The 17,983-nt window shown below is 47.6% G+C and overlaps 1 protein-coding gene across 2 annotated transcripts in view; it reads right to left on the bottom strand.

Moving 5' to 3' along the window:
* Positions 1-17,983, bottom strand: part of lmln (leishmanolysin-like (metallopeptidase M8 family)) — a 104,871-nt gene that overhangs the window by 19,001 nt on the left and 67,887 nt on the right. The window lies entirely within an intron of this gene.

Genomic DNA, 17,983 nt, shown 5'->3' with positions numbered 1-17,983 from the left:
AACAGAGTCAGCATGGTTTTATGAAAGGAAATCATGTTTGACAAATTTGCTGGAGTTCTTTGAGGATGTAACGAGTAGGGTGGATAAGGGGGAACAGTGGATGTGGTGTATTTGAATTTCCAAAAGGCATTCGATAAGGTGCCACATTACTGCACAAGATAAGAGCTTAGGGGTTAGCGGTAATACATTAGCATGGACAACGGATTGGCTAACTAAAAGAAAACAGAGTGGGGATGAATGGATCATTTTCCGGTTGGCAAACGGTAAGTAATGGGATTCTAGGGCCTCAACTATTTACAATCTATATTAATGACTTGGATGTAGCCAAGTTTGTAGATGATACAAAGATGGGTAAGAAAACAAGTTGTGAGGAGGACACCAAAAATCTTCAAAGGGATATAGACAGGCTAAGTGAGTGGGCAAAAATGTGGCAGATGGAGAATAATGTGGGAAAGTGTGAGGTTATCCATTTTAGCAGGAAAAAGAAAAAGAAAATTATTTAAATGGAGAGAAACTACAAAATACTGCATTTCAGAGGGACTTGGGGAAGGGGTGGGGGGGGGAGAAGAGAGAGGTTGGGGGGATCCTTGTGCATGAAACAGAAAAGTTAGTATGCAGGTACAACAAGTAATCAAGGCGGCAAATGGAATGTTGTCCTTTATTGCAAGGGGGTCCTGCTACAACTTTACAGGGTATTGGCGAGGCCACACCTAGAGTACTGCATACAGTATTGGTCTCCTTATTTAAGGAAGGATATACTTGCATTGGAGGCAGTTCAGAGAAGGTTTACTAGGTTGATTCCGGAGATGAGGGTGTTGACTTATGAATAATGGATGAGTAGGTTGGGCCTATACTCATTGGAGTTTAGCAGAATGAGAGGTAATCTTGTCGAAACATACAAGATACTGAGAAGACTCGACAAGGTAGATGCAGAGAGGATGTTTCCACTCGTGGAGGAATCCAGATCTAGGGGCCAAAATTTAAGAATAAGGGATCGCCCATTTAGAACTGAGATGAGGAGGAATTTTTCTCTCAAAGAGTTGTAAATCTGTGGAATTCTCTGCCCCAGGGAGCTGTGGCAGTGCAATCATTGAACTTATTTAAGGTGGAGATAGACAGATTTCTGATTGACAAGGGAGTGAAGGGTTATGGGGAGCGGGCAGGGAAGTGGAGCTGAGCCCAAGATCAGATCAGACATGATCTTATTAAATGGCGGAGCAGGCTCGAGGGACCTAATGGCCTACTCCTGCTCCAAATTCTTATGTTCTTTTGTAAATATATTAACTGATGAAACTCCAAAATGATCCAAGACAAGGCCATAAAGAAAATTAATGGGTAAAGTAAAAATTGACCCAGAGTAGTTCCACTCAAATTCAAAGGAGGGATATTTTTTATTCGTTCACAGGATGTGGGCGTCGCTGACAAAGCCAGCATTTACTGCCCATTCCTAAGTGTGCTTGAGGTGATGGTGAGCCGTCTTCTTGAACCACTGCAGTCTGTTATGTATTGATGTGTGTATTGTCCTGGTACTTTAAATGTAAAATAAGCACAATGGTACACCACAGAGAGCGCTGTGGTGGGAAACCTGGAAGTACCTGCAACAGGCAATATAAAAGGCTGACCACCACACCCGAGAGGCACTCTGGAGCTGAACAATAAAGGACGAAGGTCACAGCAGTTAGATTAACACCAGACCGTGTGGAGTCAGTGATTTGTGTGCTGCATACACCACACTGGCAACAAGGAAGCGGACGAACTCCACGCAATCATGGCTACTCTGGGCTCGCTAAAGGATTTTACCGTGGGCAATGATTGGGAGACCTTTATGGAAAGGCTCGAGTACTACTTCACAGCAAACGACCTGACGGAGGGCACGGACGCAATGAGAGATAAGCGTACGGCGATATTGTTCTCCAGTTGTGGAGATGAGGTTTACTGTCTCGTCAGGGATTTGCTGGCACCCGGGAGCGCCAGGGACAAGTCATACGAGGAGCTGACTGAATTCATTCGTGACCAGTTGAAACCGAAGGAGAGCATTCTCACGGCCAGATACAAATTTTACCATCACTGCAGACCTGAGGGCCAGGATGTCACCAAATATGCTGCGGACCTCAGGAGACTCGTGGCGCCGTGTGATTTTGGCGCACACCTTGACGAGGCATTACGGGACGCTTTCGTTATGGGGATTGGCCACAAGGGCCTCCTTCACAAGCTGTTAGCCACGGAACCCACAGTCACTCTGACAAAGGCCATCACCATCAGCCGGGCACATATGACCTCGTCTTAACAACACCAAGGAAATAATCCACAGAGTCTCGAACCCGGCAGGCACTATCCACAGGATAGCGCCCACCACGGACAAAACTGCAGAACGTGGCTCTGCCCGGGGCAGAGAGCATTGACCTCGGGGTCCTGGAACTCAGAGTCCGCTGAGGGGGGCCAATCAAGCAGCACCATGCTGGCGCTGTGGAGGAAGCCATGGGGCTCACTGGTGCAGTTTGCGGAGTACACGTGCAATACCTGCCACACGAAAGGCCTCCTTCAGCGTATGTGTAAAAGAAATCGGACTCACCATGTAGCTGAGGAGATGGGGGATGATCCACCATCCAGCAAGGAACAGGCAGAAGATGAGGAGGTGTAGGGACTGTACACGTGTACTGACGATTCGCCCCCAGTGATAAGATAAGTAAGCAGCCCTGCAGAGGGGGGCCTAGTGGGGGGGGGGGGGGGGGGGGGGGGGAAAGAGAGGGGGGAAGAGCCGGCGGGGGGCGGCGGCAGCAGCTGGAGGTCGCCGGTCACGGCAGCTGCAAGGGAGGCCGCGGGGGAGGCGGCAAGTGCGGCCGCTGGAGAGGCCACAACGGCCGCAGGGGAGGTGGCGACGGTGGCCGCAGGAGAGGCAGCAAGTCAGGTGGCAGCGGAGGGGAGCGGAGGCTGCGGCGGCAGAGGGCATCCGGAGCGGCGGAGAGCAAGATGGCGGCGGCCTCGGTGCAGAGCATCAGAGATGGCGGTGCCCAAGGAGAAGCCTCGTGGAATCCTCCTGCATCAAAGATGGCGCCTTAAAAAGGAAATGCACCCGGGAGTCTTAAAAGGGCCTTACCATGTGGTGGTCCCCGCAAAGGACTTTTGTAAGGCAGAGCGAGTCTAAAATGAGCTATGTTAATGTGAGATGGCGAATTTATAATAAGAATTAATATTTTAATGCTGAATGGCCACTGTATTTGTGTAAAATAATGGATATGAAGTACAATTAATGATAAGAACTAAAGAAAATCAGGGATCCGTTACCAGTCAATAACTAGTTAATGTACCACACTGTCTATGCCTACCTGCCTTCCATTGGACAAGTGTGATGTTATGTATTGATGTGTGTATCGTCGTCCTGCGTCCTGGTTGGGGGGGCGGGGGGGGAGAAAGTGTGATGTTATGTATTGATGTGTGTATCGTCCTGGTACCTTAAATATAAAATAAGCACAATGGTACACCACAGAGGGCACTGTGGTGGGAAACCTGGAAGTACCTGCAACAGGCAATATAAAAGGCTGACCACCACACCTGAGGCGCACTCTGGAGCTGAACAATAAAGGACGAAGGTCACAGCAGTTAGATTAACACCAGACCGTGTGTAGTCAGTGATTTGTGTGCTACATACACCACACAGTCAATGTGGTGAAGGTACTCCCACAGTCCTGTTAGGAAAGGAGAGCTAGGATTTTGACCCAGTGACTATGAAAATAAGCTGATATATTTCCAAGTCAGGAATGGTGTGCGACTCGGAGGAGAACTTGCAGGTGGTGGTGTTCCCATGCGCCTGCTGCCTTTGTCCTAGGTGGTAGAGGTTGCAAGTATGCTATTGAAGAGGTCTTGGTGAGTTGCTGCAGTGCATCTTATAGATGGTACATACTGCAGCCACAGTGCACAAGTGGTGGAGGGAGTAAATGTTTAAACTGGTGTATTTATAAAAAATTCGTTCCGGGATGTGTGCGTCGCTGGCAAGGCCAGCATTTATTGCCCATCCCTAAGTGCCCTCAAGAAGGTGGTGGTGAGCTGCCTTCTTGAACCACTGTAGTCCTTGTGGTGAAGGAACTCACACAGTGCTGTTAGGGAGGGAGTTTCAGGATTTTGACCCAGCGACGCTGAAGGAACGCTGATATATTTCCAAGTCAGGATGGTGTGTATCTTGAAGGGGAACTTGCAGGTGATAGTGCTCCCATGGGACTGTTGCCCTTGTCCTTCTAAGTGATAGCGGCCGCAGGTTTGGAAGGTGCTGCTGTGGAAATGTTTATCTAAGCTGTACCACACTGTATTGTTGTGCCCTTTTTAATATAAAACAAAATGGAGTCCTGGTTCTTCCAGGAATTTCTGCAACAAGCAGTCGGTTTGCATAAACAGCTAAACCTGGCTTGAAATGGCTGATAGCCACCAGACAGCTAGGAGGCAAGTCCTGCTGAGACAAGTACCACCCCCACCCCCCCATGGTGCTCTCCTATTGTCTGTACGACACCAGTTCCACTCCACCCCACCCTTTTTGAAGTACTCAAACCACCAGCCATTATCTCTTGCACAGACCTCATCCCTTTGATGCAAAAAGATAACTGACCAGGAAACTGGACAATCCTGACAATGCAATGCAGGTAATAGCTCATTACCACACTCTCATCGAGTGATGGCCGGCTGGCCAACTAATAATCCTGACAAAAGGAAATATCTGGAAACCATGTCAGGACAAGGATGTAGTAATTAACTCTATCTGTATTCACTGACTGCGAGACAGAGCCAAGAGCCAATACACAGGGAGAGGCCATAACTTGGGTTTTACTGTATAAATATCTCGTGAAATTGTACCATTTCGAAGGTGCTCACTTAGCCATTGACGGAGTGTAACCTTTCTCTTGCTAGCAAGTAAATTAAAGAAACTTCTGCCGGAGCTGAAGGTGTCTGAGTTGTTTATCGGAGGTCGATATTTCGACACTGCCGAAGAAGCCTTGGTGAGTTGCTGCAGCGCATCTTGTAGATGGTTCTCACTGCAGCCACGGTGCGCCTGTGGTGGAGGGAGTGAATGTTCATTGTGGTGGATGAGGTGCCAATCAAGTGGGCTGCTTTGTCCTGGATGGTGTCGAACTTCTTGAATATTGTTGGAACAAGTGGAGAGTATTCCATCACAATCCTGACTTGTGCTTTGTAGATGATGGAAAGGCTTTGGAGAGTCAGGAGGTGGGACACTCGCTGTAGAATACCCAGCCTCTGACCTGTTCTTGTAACCACAGTATTTATTTGGCAGGTCCAGTTAAATTTCTCGGCAGTGGTGAACCCCAGGATGTTGATGGTGGGGAATTTGGAGATAGTAATGCCGTTCAATATCAAGGGGATGTGGTTAGACTCTCACTTATTGGAAATGGTCACTGCTTGGCACTTGTGTGGAGCGAATGTTACTTGCCACTTATCAGCCCAAGCCTGAATATCATCCAGGTCTTGCTGCATGCAGGCATGGACTGCTTCATTATCTGAGGAGTTGCGATTGGAACTGAACACTGTGCAATCATCAGTGAACATCCCCATTTCTGACCTTATGATGGAGGAAAGGTCAATGATGAAGCAGCTGCAGATGGTTGAGCCTAGGACTCTGTCCTGAGTAACATCTGCAGCGATGTCCTGGGGCTGCGATGATTGGCCTCCAACAACCACAACCATCTTCCTTTCTGCTAGATATGACTCCAGCTAGTGGAGGGTTTTTCCCTGATTCCCATCGATTTCAACCTTACTAGAGCTCCTTGATGTCATACTCGGTCAAATGCTGCCTTGATGTCAAGGGCAGTCACTCTCACCTCATCTCTGGAACTCAGCTCTTTTGTCCATGTTTGGACCAAGGCTGTAATGAGCTCTGGAGCAGAGTAGTTCTGGAGGAACCCAAACTGAGCATCGGAGAGCAGGTTATTGGTGAGTAAGTGCCCCTTGATAGCAATGTCGATTAAATCTTCCATACTTTGCTGATGATTAGAGTAGGCTGATGGAGTGGTAATTGGACAGATTGGATTTGTCCTTTTTGTGGACAGGACATCCCTGGGCAGTTTTCCACATTGTCAGGTAGATGCCAGTGTTGTAGCTGTACTGGAGCAGCTAGTTCTGGAGCACAAGTCTTCAGCACATCAGTCGGGATGTTGCCGGGGGCCCATAACCTTTGCTGTATCTAGTGCGCTCAGTCGCTTCTGGATGAAGCAAGTGAATTGAATTGGCTGAAGACTGGCTTTTGTGATGGTAGGGACATCAAGAGGAGGCCAATATGGATCATCCATTCGACACTTCTGGCTGAAGGTGGTTGCAAATGCTTCAAGTCTTGTCTTTTACACTTGTGTGCTGGGCTCTGCCATCATAGAGGATGGGGATATTCATGGAGCCGCCTCCTCCCGTTAGTTGTTTAATTGTCCACCACCATTCATGGCTGCAGAGCTTTGATCTGATCCGTTGATTGTAGGATCACTTAGCACTGTTTATAGCATGTTGTTTCTGCTGCTTAGTATGCATGTAGTCCTGTGGTGCAGCTTCCCCACGTTGGTAGCTCAGTTTTAGGTACGCCTGGTGCTGCTCGTGGCATGCTCGTCTGCACTCCTCATTGAACCAGGGTTGGTACCCTGGCTTGAAGATGATGGTAGAGTGAGCGATGTGCCGGGTCATAAGGTTACATATTGTGGTGGAATACAATTCTGTTGCTGCTGATGGCTCACAGCGCCTCAAGGGCGCCCAGTTTTGAGCTGCCAGAGCTGTTCTGAATCTATCCCATTTACCACAGTGATAGTGCCACACAACGCAATGGAGGGTGTCAACTGTGTAAGGACAGGACTTAGTCTCCACAATGTCTGTGCTGTGGTCACTGCTATCAATGCTGTCATGGACAGATGCATCTGTAACAGGTAGATTGGTGAGGATGAGGTCAAGTAGGCTTTTCCCTCTTGTTGGTTCTCCCACCACCTGCTGCAGTGCCAGTCTGGCAGATATATCCTTCAGGACTCAGCCAGCTCGGTCAGTAGTGGTACTACCGAGCAACTCTTGGTGATGGACATTTACGTCCCGCACTCAGAGTACACTCCGTGCCTTTGCTACTCTCAGTGCTTCTTCCATGTGCTGTTGTTTGTCTGAAAGATTGAGACCATCTGATCAGCTGCCTGTGAATTCCCTTCCTTCCCCTAGCCCACCAGCCAAACTTCATCTGAGGCTCGTTATGTATGCAACACCTTGTAACCAGCATTATACCGCAACCAGAGGGCGCATCTGTTGGAGTCCCAAAGGATCCCAGCAACCCTTGGGAGCACTGCATATAAGCAGGCCTCCCATGCTGTGCCAGCACACTGGAGTCAGAATAAAGAGACCAAGGTCAAACTTACTCAAGTCTACAGTACTCAGTCACATTGTTTTATTTGAGACATAACATCTGGCGAGGAGTAATAGATAATGAACCATCATGCGAAAATGCAGAGAACTGTTGGTATCCTGGAGAAATTCTCAGAAAGTGACGATTGGGAAACTTTGTGGAGCGACTCGACCAATACTTCGTGGCCAACCAGCTGGAAGGGAATGAGAACGCTGCCAAACGAAGGCGATCCTCCTCACCATCAGCGGGGCAACAACCTACGGCCTCATGAAGAATCTTCTTGCTCCGGTGAAACCAACAACCAAATCGTATGAAGAACTGTGTACGCTGGTCCGGGAGCACCTAAATCCAAAGGAGATAGTTCTGATGGCAAGGTATCGATTTTATACATGTCAACAGTCTGAAGGCCAGGAAGTGGCGAGCTATGTCGCCGAACTAAGGCGCCTTGCAGGACATTGCAAATTCGGTGGATTCCTGGAGCAAATGCTAAGAGACTTTTTTGTGCTTGGCATTGGCCATGAGGTTATCCGAACCTGAGCAAAGTCATAACAATAGCCCAGGCATTTATGTCCACCAGCGATAACACCAAACAAATTTTGCAGCATAAAGATACATCGGCAAGTACTGTACACAAAGTAACGTTGTTTTCAGGCAGGACTGCATATGGCAGAACATACATGCCTGCAGCTGTCGACCTCAGATGACTCAGAGTCCGCCATCAAGTGTGAATGCGAGGCAATTAACACCTAGTTGGCGCTGCGGAGGTGATCATCGAGCCCATCAATGCCGCTTCAAACACTATGCATGCAAAGGCTGTGAAACAATGGGATACCTCCAGTGAATGTGCAGACGGGCTGCAAACCCTGCAAATCACCACGTTGCAGAGAAAGACCGATCCATGGCGGATCAAACTGAACTAGAGACTCAAATCGAGGAGGCAGAAGTGTACGGGTTCACACCTTCACCACGAAATGTCCACCAATCATGTTAAAAGTTGAACTGAACGGAATTCCAGTATTCATGGAATTGGACATGGGTGCGAGTCAGTCGATCATGAGCAAAAAGTCCTTCGAGAGGCAGTGGTGCAACAAGGCACAAAGGCCCAAGCTGAGCCTATTCATACCAAGCTGAGAACTTATACTAAAGAGCTGATCCCTGTAATTGGCAGTGCAGCAGTAAAAGTCTCCTATGATGGAGCGGTGCACGAACTACCACTAAGGATTGTACCAGGAGATGGCCCCACACTGTTCGGCAGAAGCTGGCTGGGAAAAATCCGCTGGAACTGGGGCAACATCAGAGTGCTTTCGTCCATTGATGACGCCTCATGTGCCCAGTTTTTGAGCAAGGCCCCGTCGTTGTTAGAGCCAGGCATCGGAAATTTCTCTGGGGCAAAGGTGCAGATCCACTTGGTTCTCGGTTCACGACCCATCCACCACAAGGCACGTGTAGTGCCATACATGATGCGAGAGAAAGTGGAGATCGAGCTGGGCATCATCGTGCCGGTTGAGTTCAACGAGTGTGCCAGTCCGATTGTTCCGGTTCTCAAAGGCGATGGCATGGTCACCCAGAATTTGTGGAGATTATAAAGTAACAATTAACCGTTTTTCGCTGCAGGATCAGTACCTGCTATCCAAGACAGAAGACCTATTTGCGACGAAGGCAGAAGGGAGGACATTCAGCAAGTTGGACCTGACCTCGGCCTACATGACGCAGTAGCTGGCGGAATCTTCGAAAGGCCTCACCTGCATCAACACGCACAAAGGTCTGTTCATCTACAATAGATGCCCGTTTGAGATTCGATCGGTTGCAGCTATTTTTCAAAGGAACACGAGAGTCTGCTAAAGTCGGTTCCGCGCACCGTGGTTTTCCAGGACGACATATTGATCACAGATCAGGACACCATCGAACATTTGCAGAACCTGGAAGAGGTTCTAAGTCGGCTAGATCATGTGGGACTCAAGTTGAAATGCTCGAAGTGTGTTTTCCTGACGCCAGAGGTCCAGTTCTTTGGGAGAAGAATCGAGGCAGACGGCATCAGACCCACCGACGCCAAGAGGGAGACCATCAAGAACGCGCCGAGACCACAGAACGTGACGAAGCTGTGGTCGTTCCTAGGACTCCTCAATTAGTTTGGTAGTTTCCTACCCGGATTAAACACCTTGCTAGAACCTCTACATGTGTTGCTACGCAAGGGAGATGATTGGGTATGGAGGAAATCACAAGAGACTGCTTTTGAGAAAGCCAGAAATCTGTTATGTTCCAACAAACTGCTTGTTCTGTATGATCCATGTAAAAGTTTAGTGCTAGCTTGCAATGCGTCTTCGTACGGGGTCGGGTGTGTGTTACAACAAGCAAACGAATCGGGAACATTGCAACCGGTCGCTTATGCGTCCAGGAGTTTGTCCACGGCCGAAAGGACCTACAGCATGATTGAAAAAGAAGCTCTGGCATGCGTTGACGGGGTGAAAAAAATGTACCAGTATCTGTTTGGGCTTAAGTTTGAGTTAGAAACTGACCATAAGCCGCTCATATCGCTATTCTCAGAGAGCAAAGATATTAATACCAATGCCTCTGCTCGCATCCAAAGATGGGCGCTCACGCTGTCTGTATATAACTATGTAATTCGCCACAGGCCAGGCACAGAGAACTGCACTGATGCTCTCAGTCGGCTACCATTTACCCACCACCGGGGTGGAAATGGCACAGCTTGCAGACTTGCTCTTGGCGATGGATGCATTTGAAAATGAAAATTCACCCGTTACGGCCAGCCAGATCAGGACCTGGACCAGCCAGGATCCTTTACTGTCCCTTGTAAACAACTGTGCCCTCTATGGGAGCTGGTCCAGCATCCCAGTGGAGATGCATGAAGAGATCAAGCTGTTCCAGCGGTGCAAAGACAAAATGTCCATACAGGCGGACTGTCTTTTGTGGGGTAATCACGTGGTTTTGCCTAAGAAAGGCAGAGAAACGTTCATATGCGACCTATACAGTACCCACCCAGGCATAGTAATGATGAAAGCTATAGTCAGATCCCATGTGTGGTGGCCCGGCATCGACTCAGATTTGGAGTCTTGCGTGCGCCAATGCAGCACTTGCTCTCAACTGAGCAATGCACCCAGGGAGGCACCACTAAGTTTGTGGTCATGGCCCTCCAAACCGTTATTTAGAATCAACATTTACTTCGTTGGCCCGTTTCTAGACAAAATGTTTTTGGTTGTTGTGGATGCTTATTCAAAATGGATTGAGTGTGCAATGTGTGTAAGCATGTACACTGCCATCATCGAAAGCCTACGAGCCATGTTTGCCAAGCATGGCTTGCCTGATGTCCTCGTCAGCGACAATGGGCCATGCTGCACCAGCGCTGAATTCAAGGAATTCATGAGCCGCAATAGGATCAAGCACGTCACGTCTGCCCCATTCAAGCCCGCATCTAATGGCCAGGCAGAACGGGCAGTCCAAACCATCAAGCAAAGCTTGAAACGTGTGTCGGAAGGCTCCCTGCAGACCCGCCTGTCCCGAGTCCTGCTCAGCTACTGCACAAGACCCCACTCGTTCACCGGGGTTCCCCTTGCCGAACTGCTCGTGAAAAGGGCACTCAAGACAAGGCTCTCTCTAGTCCACCCTGATCTCCATGATCATGTCGAGGGGCAGGCGGCATCAACAAAGCATGTACCATGATCGCGCAAATTTGTCACGCGATATTGAAGTCAACGACCCTATATTTGTACTTAACTATGGACATGATCCCAAATGGATTGCTGGCATTGTCGTAGCCAAAGAAGGGAGTAGGGTGTTTGAGGTCAAACTTGCAAATGGACTAACTTGCAGAAAGCATTTGGATCAAACCAAACTGTGATTCAGACAGCCACGAGGAACCTGAAGAGGACACCACCAACTTCGACCCTCCAATATACACACAAGTTGCAACCGACATCACGGTTGACCACGAAGCTGAACTCATCATCCCCAGCAGCCCAGCAAGGCCAGCTGTGCAGCAGCCCAGCGAAGGCACAAGCAACTCTCTGCACCTGTGTTTGTACCGAGACAATCGACTAGGGAGCAGAAAGCCCCAGATCATCTCACCCTGTAAATAAGTGCACTATTGACTTTGGGGGGCAGGGGGCAAGAGTGATGTTACATATGCAACATCTTGTAACCAGCATTCTACCGCCACCAGAGGGCGCATCTGTTGGAGCCCCAAGGGATCCCAGCATCCCTTGGGAGCACTGCATATAAGCAGACCTCCCATGCCGAGCTAGCACTCGAGTCAGAATAGAGACACTAAGGTCACACTTACTCAAGTCTACAGGACTCAGTCACATTGCTTTATTTGAGACATAACAGCTCCCACCTGCCAGAGCCCTAAACTTGCATCTTTCTCTAGTTTCTCTCTGATCTCCCCTCTTGACCTCTCCAAGCTCATCTTGTCCATGAGACTCACTGCCGACATTGTTAATGGTTCTCTCTCCTCAGGTACTGTTCTCCACGCCTTCAAATCTGCGGTCATCACACCTCTCCTCAAAAAAACAACCCTTGACCCCACTGTTCTTGCTAGCTACCGCCCCATCTCCAACCTCCCTTTCCTGTCCAAAGTTCTTGAGCATGTTGTCATTTCCCAAATCCGTGACCATCTTTCCCTGAATTCAATGTTTGAATCCCTTCAGTCTGGTTTTCACAGCCTGCCACAGTACCGAAATGGCTCTCATCAAAGTCACAAATGATATCCTTTGTGACTGTGACAAAGGTAAACTATCTCTCCTCGTCTGCAGCCTTTGATACAGTTGACCGTTTGCATCCTCCTCCAACGCCTCTCCACCATCGTTCAGCTAGATGGGACTGCACTTGTCTGGTTCCATTCTTATCTATCTAATCGTAGCCAGAAAATCTCCTGCAATGGCTTCTCTTCCCACTCCCACATCATTACCTCTGGTGTCCCCCTTGGCCCCTTCTTATTTTTCATCTATATGCTGCCCCTTGGAGATATCATCCGAAAACACGGAGTCAGTTTCCATATGTACGCTGATGACACCCAGCTCTACCTCTCCACTATTCTCTCGACTTCTAAATTGTCAGACTGCTTGTCCGACATCCAGTAAATATTGGAAAGACCAAAGCCACGTTTAGTGAGTTGGTCACTCCGCAGCTAAAGGTTACTCAGGTAGATAGGGAATGGGTGACCATGAGGAAGAGCAGTGGAAGGAAGGTAGTGCAGGGGTCCCCTGCGGTCATTTCCCTCCAAAACAGGTACACCGCCTTGGGTGCTGTTGGGGGCGATGACTCATCAGGGAAGGGCAGCAGCAGCCAAGTTCATGGCACCATGAGTGGCTCTGCTGCACAGGAGGGCAGGAAGAAGAGTGGGAGAGCTATAGTGGTAGGGGGTTCTATTGTAAGGGGAATAGACAGATGGTTCTGTGGCTGCAATCAAGACTCCAGGATGGTATGTTGCCTCCCTGGTGCAAGGGTCAAGGATGTCTTGGAGCGGGTGCAGGACATTCTGAAAAGGGAGGGTGAACAGCCAGTTGTCGTGGTGCAAATAGGTACCAACGATATAGGTAAAAAAATGTGATGAGGTCCTACAAGCTGAATTTAGGGAGCTAGGAGTTAAATTAAAAAGTAGGACCTCAAAGGTAGTAATCTCAGGATTGCTACCAGTGCCACATGCTAGTCATAGTAGGAATTGCAGGATAGCTAAGATGAATATGTGGCTTGAGGAATGGTGCAAGAGGGAGGGATTCAAATTCCTGGGACATTGGAACCGGTTCTGGGGGAGGTGGGACCAGTACAAACGGGACGGTCTGCACCTGGGCAGGACCTGAACCAATGTCCTAGGGGGGAGTGTTTGCTACTGCTGTTGGGGAGGGGTTAAACTAATATGGCAGGGGGATTGGCGTCTATGCAGGGAGACAGAGGGAAGTAAAATGGGGGCAGAAGCAAAAGATAGGAAGAAGTAAAGTAAAATTGGAGGGCAGAGAAACCCAAGGCAACAATCAAAAAGGGCAACATTACAGCAAAATTCTAAAGGGGCCAAGTGTGTTAAAAAGACCAGCCTGAAGGCTCTGTGCCTCAATGTGAAACGTATTTGTAATAAGGTGGTCGAATTAACTGCGCAGGCAGCTATTAACGAATATGATATAATTGGCATTATGGAGACATGGCTCCAGGGTGACCAAGGTTGGGAACTCAACATCCAGGGGTATTCAACATTCAGGAAGGACAGACAGAAAGGAAAAGGAGGTGGGGTAGCATTGCTGGTTCAGGAGGAAATTAACGCAATAGTAAGGAAGGAAATGAGCTTGGATGATGTGGAATCTGTATGGGTAGAGCTGTGGAATACCAAAGGGTAGAAAACACTAGTGGGTGTTGTGTACAGACCACCAAACAGTAGGAGAGAGGTTGGGGACAGCATCAAACAAGAAATTAGGGATGCATGCAAAAAGGTACAGCAGTTATCATGGGCGACTTTAATCTACATATAGATTGGGCTAACCAAACTGGTAGCAATACAGTGGAGGAGGATTTCCTCAAGTGTATAAGGGATGGTTTTCTAGACCAATATGTCAAGGAACCAACTAGAGGGCTGGCCATCCTAGAATGGGTGATGTGTAATGAGAAAGGACTAATTAGCAATCTTGTTGTGCGAGGCCCCTTGGGAAAGAGTGCCCATAATATGGTAGAATTCTTTATTAAGATGGAGAATGACAGTTAATTCAGAGACTAGGATCCTGAACTTAGAGAAAGGTAACTTTGATGGTATGAGACATGAATCAGCTAGAATAGACTGGCGAATGATACTTAAAGGGTTGACGGTGGATAGGCAATGGCAAACATTTAAGGATCACATGGATGAACTTCAACAATTGTACATACCTGTCTGGAGTAAAAATAAAACGGAGAAGGCGGCTCAACCGTGACTAACAAGGAAATTAAGGATAGTGTTAAATCCAAGGAAGAGGCATATAAATTGGCCAGAAAAAGCAGCAAACCTGAGGACTGGGAGAAATTTAGAATTCAGCAGAGGACAAAGGGTTTAATTAGGAGGGGGAAAATAGAGTATGAGAGGAAGCTTGCTGGGAACATAAAAACTGACTGCAAAAGCTTCTTTAGAAGTGTGAAGAGAAAAAGATTAGTGAAGACAAACGTAAGTCTGAATGGCAGCAGATTAGGAAAAGGGGAGGTGCAACGAGACCTGGGTATCATGGTACATCAGTCATTGAAAGTTGGCATGCAAGTACAGCTGGCGGTGATGAAGGCAAATGTTAAAGTTGGCCTTCATAGCTAAGGGTTTTGAATATAGGAGCAGGGAAAACTGGACTAACATATGAGGAGAGACTGGATCAACTGGGCCTTTATTCACTGGAGTTTAGAAGGATGAGAGGGGATCTCATAGAAACATATAAAATTCTGATGGAACTGGACAGGTTAGATGCAGGAAGAATGTTCCTGATGTTGGGGAAGTCTAGAACCAGGGGGCACATTATAAGGATAAGGGGTAAGCCATTTAGGAATGAGATGAGAAGATTCTTCACTCAGTTGTTAACCTGTAGAATTCCCTGCCGCAGAGAGTTGTTGATGTCAGTTCATTGGATATATTCAAGAGGGAGTTAGATATGGCCCTTATGGCTAAAGGGATCAAGGAGTATGGAGAGAAAGCAGGGAAGGGGTACTGAGGTGATGATCAGCCATGGTCTTATTGAATGGTGGTGCAGGCTCGAAGGGTCGAATAGGCTACTCCTGCACCTATTTTCTATGCTCCCGATGTTGGGGAATTCCAGAACCAGAGGTCACAGTCTAAGGATAAGGGGTAAGCCTTTTAGGACCGAGATGAGGAGAAACTTTTTCACCCAGGTGAATTGTGAACCTGTGGAATTCTCTACCACAGAACACTGTTGAGTCCAGTACGTTGGATATATTCTAAAAGTGAGTTAGATGTGGCCCTTACGGCTAAAGGGATCAGGGGGTATGGAGAGAAGGCAGCAGTGGGGTACTGAAGTTGCATGATTAGCCATGATCATATTGAATGGCGGTGCAGGTTCGAAGGGCCGAATGGCCTGCTCCTGCACCTATGTTCTATGTTTCTATGGTCATCTGCAATAATTTCTTCTTCTATGACTCACTGTCAAATTTATCTGTTTTGCCTTGTAATACTGCTGTGAAGCGCCTTGGGACCTTTTACTATGTTAAAGGCACTATACAAATACAAGCTGTTGTTGTTTAACATGGAGGAGTACTGATTCATCAGCTGAGGGAGGGTGGTGGGTGGTAATCAGCAGGAGGTTTCCTTGCCCAAGCTTGACCTGAAGCCATAAGACTTCATGAGGTCCGGAGTCAAAGTTGAGCAGTTCCAGGGCCATTCCTTCCCGACTGTATACCATTGCGCCACCACCTCGGGTGGGTCTGTCCTGTCGGTGTGACAGGACATACCCAGGGATGGCGATGGAGGAGTCTGGGACATTAGCTGAAAGGTATGATTCTGTGAGTGTGACTTTGTCAGGCTGTTGCTTGACTAGTCTGTGGGACAGCTCTCCCTAGTCCCCAGATGTTGGTGAGGAGGAGTTTGAAGGATTAACTGTGGTGGGTGTGCCATTTTCGTATTCATAGCCAGTGCTAAGGTCGATGCTGGGTGGTCCATCTGGTGTTATTCTTATTATTGTTTGCTTACATGCTTACTCGGCCATTTCAGAGGGCAGTTAAGAGTCAACCACATTGGTGTGGGTCTGGAGTCAGACCAGGTAAGGGCAGCAGATTTCTTTCCCTAAAGGACATTACTGAACCAGATGGGTTTTTATGACAATCCCGTAGTTTCATCGTCACCAGTACTGACACTAGCTTTTTATTCCAGATTTTATTTTTTAAGTTAACTGAATTTCAATTCCACAGCTGCCGAGGTGGGATTTGAGCTCACGTCTCTGGATTATTAGTCCAGGCGTCTGGATTACTAGTCCCGTAACAACCACTATGTTACCGTTCCCTGGATGTGGTGCCAATTAAGAGGGCTGCTTTGTCCTGGATGGTGTCGGGCTTCTCGAGTGTTGTTGGTGCTTCACTTGTCCAGGAAAGTGGAGAGTATTCCATCACACATCTGACTTGTGGATGGTGGGAAGGCTTTGGACAATCAGGAGGCAGAATACCCGGCCTCTGACCTCTCTTGTAGCCACAGTATTTATGTCGCTGGTTCAGTTGAGTTTCTGATCAATGGTGACCCCAACGGTGATGTTGATGATCGGGGATTTGGCGATGGTAATGCCATTGAATGTCATGGGGTGGTGGTTAGATACTCTCTTTTTGGAGATGGTCATTGCCTGGTACTTGTGTGGCACAAATGTTACGTGCCACTTATCAGCCCAAGCCTGAATTTTGTCCAGGTCTTGCTACATGCGGGCATGGACTGCTTCATTATCTGAGGAGTTGTGAATGTTAAATTGGTTTAAATGGTCAAGTATCCCAGTGTGCTATGCTTTAGCATTTTAGCCAGTGAACAAATGTGGAGAAAAGGACAAGTTGATTCTTGTTTCTGCATGAACACAAAAAGACAGTTTGGAAGCTAAAACCAAAATACTGAAGTTTCAAAACTATAATGAACACCCAGGTCAAGAGATGTTCCATAACTAGATAAGGGACTAGTTGCTAGTAGACACCAACATACCATAGTAACTGATAGCATTGAGGTACTGCTAAGGCAGTCAGAACTATGAAGATCTGCAAGGCCATAAGTATATAAAGATTGGCCGATGCATTATAATACAATAATCAAAGCTTGTGGGACAGAGTTGGTGGCCGAGAAGATTAGGGTGTTGCGCAAACACCACAAGCGGGTGTCAGCTTGGTGGGAGTTAAGAGTACGTGCAGCCCAAGGTAGCCGAGTAGAAAAAGGGTAGGACCTGGCCCCTACAAAAGTGAAAACACTCTTGTATACAGTCAGAAGTCCTTTCGTCTTAACGGTAGCCCACAAATCTGCAAGTCTGATCAGCTTGGACTTCATGGAGGAAACAGGTTGTATCGATTGCTTGTCATTTAATGTAATGTTGTAGAACAGTTGTATAAGAACAAAACTGTTATCAATGTATGTTAAATCTGATTGTTTAAAATCAGTCGGCCTGAATTACGTGGAGGTTAGTGCTGCAGGACTAACAACCCTTTGTTGCAACCGTAGCCATGGGAAATCCGCTAACAACTCCAAGTTGTTTCATTTAAAAATGGGGAAGACCACTCCTGTCACAGACACCGAGCCGCACTCACCTATCATCCCTGTGCTCAATGATCTATATTATAACTATTTATTAACATTAATTTATTAATATTGACTCCTAAATTCCAACATCTCAAATTAAAAATGATTATCAGTGTGTTTAAAGCACGTCATGGCCTTGCCCCCTCCCTATTTCTGTAATCTCCTCCAGCCCTATAACCATCCGAGACCTCTGTTCCTGATTTCTGACCTTGTGCACATCCCACTCATTTGCTCTACCAATGGCAACTATGCTTGCTCTATGCTCTTGAATTCACTCTCTAAGCCACACCACCTCCTTCTCCTCATTTAAAATCCTCTGTAAAATCCACATCTTTGGCCAAGCTTTTAGTCAGCCCTCATAATATTTGGCTCGATGTTCATTTTTGTCTGAT

Source organism: Pristiophorus japonicus, chromosome 3 (genome assembly GCF_044704955.1).
Source record: "Pristiophorus japonicus isolate sPriJap1 chromosome 3, sPriJap1.hap1, whole genome shotgun sequence".
Taxonomy (NCBI): domain Eukaryota; kingdom Metazoa; phylum Chordata; class Chondrichthyes; family Pristiophoridae; genus Pristiophorus; species Pristiophorus japonicus.
This window is presented reverse-complemented; position numbering and strand designations above follow the sequence as displayed.